Raw genomic sequence first — 2,218 nt, 5'->3', positions numbered from 1 at the left:
CTCCTCAGGATGAGCAATAACCCTCATAAGACTAGCAGAAACTTTCCAGGGAAAAAAAAAATGCTTGATTCCACGTAGTATCCCTTCACCAAAATTACTTTTCTACTGACCTTCCCCCTTGCCTCTTTGGAGCAGTCTCTCAGAGCTATCTAGGGTGCTCTATCCTGGGCTATAGTCCTCAGTTTGCCCCCAAATAAAACCAGACTCATAACTCACGTTGTCCTTTTTTTTTTCTCAAAGCTGACAGCCCTGTGCTAGTTCTCAGGAGCTTGCCTGCACCTCCATATACCAGGAACCTAGGCTGACCTATTTGGACACCCCCCGCCATTGTAACCGTACACAAACATCTTCAGCTAATGCACCCCACAACTGCAGTAACAGACCAAGGGCTAGGTATGGAACAATGATAACTGTAATCGTTTGCACTTGCTCTGACTTTCCAGACTGGCTTCCAGCCATCTCGTGGGTAAGGTGACGTGGGTTTCTTACAAGTCATTGTAAGAATTCTCTGCACCGATCATTCTGAATCACCAGATACTTCCATCTGGTTCTGACCGGTGACTGAGATGGGGAAAAGGGTAGCGCCTCCATTGATTAATACGATCACCTCTGCTCTCAGATCGATACTGTCTGAACTGGCTGGAAAATACAATTTTTATCTATTTAGGCAGCATCGATCAGGCCCTACCAAATTGATTCAGAATGATGATGGGACGGAATAAGTTATGAAACAAAAATGTCAGTGTGCAGAATAGCCAAGAGAAAGAAACTGAGTTTAGTCATGTGCTTAGCTCAGCCCAGCTCTGCAGGAGTTGATGAGCTTGGGGAGTGAGATATCGGATACGATGGCATCTTCTGCTGGAATGAGAGGAAAGTGACTTAAGAGAGATCCCAGGGAGGCTGCAGCGTAAACGTCCTAGACCCTTAAACAGGAGGGATTTGCATGTGGAAGAGGCTGGAAATATCCCTTTCTCCAGGCTCCCTCCTGTGAAGAGCTGTGTGCCTGTGTGCTAAGCCACTCAGTCGTGCCCGACTCTTTGCGATCCCACGGACTGTAGTCCACCAGGCTCCTCTGTCCATGGGATTCTCCAGGCAAGATTACTGGACTGGTGGTTGGAGAAGAGTCTTGAGAGTCCCTTGGACTGCAAGGAGAGCCAACCAGTCCATCCTAAAGGAAATCAACCCTGAGTATTCATTGGAAGGACTGATGCTGAAGCTGAAACTGCAATCCTTTGGCCACCTGATGTGAAGAAACTGACTCAATGGAAAAGACCCTGACGCTGAGAAAGTTTGAAGGCAGGAGGACAAGGGGATGACAGAGGATGAGATGGTTGGATGACATCACTGACTCGATGGACGTGAGTTTGAGCAAGCTCCAGGATTGGTGATGGACAGGGAAGCCTGGCGTGCTGTATAGTCCATGGGGTTGCAAAGAGTCGGACATGACTGGGCAACTGAACTAACTAATACTGGAGTGGGTGGCCATTTCCTCCTCTGGGGGATCTTCCCGACCCGGGGATCAAAACCGCACCTGCTGCATTGGAGGGTGAATTCTTTACCACTAGTCACCTGGGAAGCCCTGTGGAGTGCGAATTGCTTGCAAAATGGCAGGTTGCTGACATCAAAATGCTCTCCTTGTCGTCAACTCTGCCTCACATCTACGTCTCCTCCTGTTCAGACTGTTAATGATAACTCAGAGTCACAGTGATCATCTTCACATGGGTTAGCGATGAAGCCTGAGTGTGCTATGGCCATTTCATCTCCCATTCCTCAACTCCTCCAGTGTTTCTCGCAGCTTAACTATCTGAGTGTAGGGTTATCAAAGACTTCAGAAGCCAGGCGGTTTCCAAGGAGTGTCACTCTGAAAGAAAATGTAATCCATTGTATTCCAGTGTGAAAAGCAACACTTGAAAACTTCTAGAAGTACATATATGAAAATGTTATGGCTTTGAAAGCAAGAGGTTTCATCACTGGGAGAAAGAAGGCAAATCAAGAAGAAAAGGATTAGTACTCTGATAACCTCAAAACTACAACAAAATTCTTTACTCATGGCTTTCTTGTTCATTCGCTCAGTCGTGCCTGACTCTTTGCAACCCCACGGACTGTAGCCTGCCAGGCTCCTCTGTGGGAGGAGGAGATTCTCCAGGGATTCTCCAGGCAAGGATACTGGAGTGAGAGTTGCCATTTTCTCCTCCAGGGGATCTTCCCCATCCAGACG

This window comes from Cervus canadensis, chromosome X, assembly GCF_019320065.1.
Source record: "Cervus canadensis isolate Bull #8, Minnesota chromosome X, ASM1932006v1, whole genome shotgun sequence".
NCBI classification, from domain to species: domain Eukaryota; kingdom Metazoa; phylum Chordata; class Mammalia; order Artiodactyla; family Cervidae; genus Cervus; species Cervus canadensis.
The sequence above is the reverse complement of the archived record's forward strand: the minus strand, read 5'-3'. Positions refer to the sequence as shown.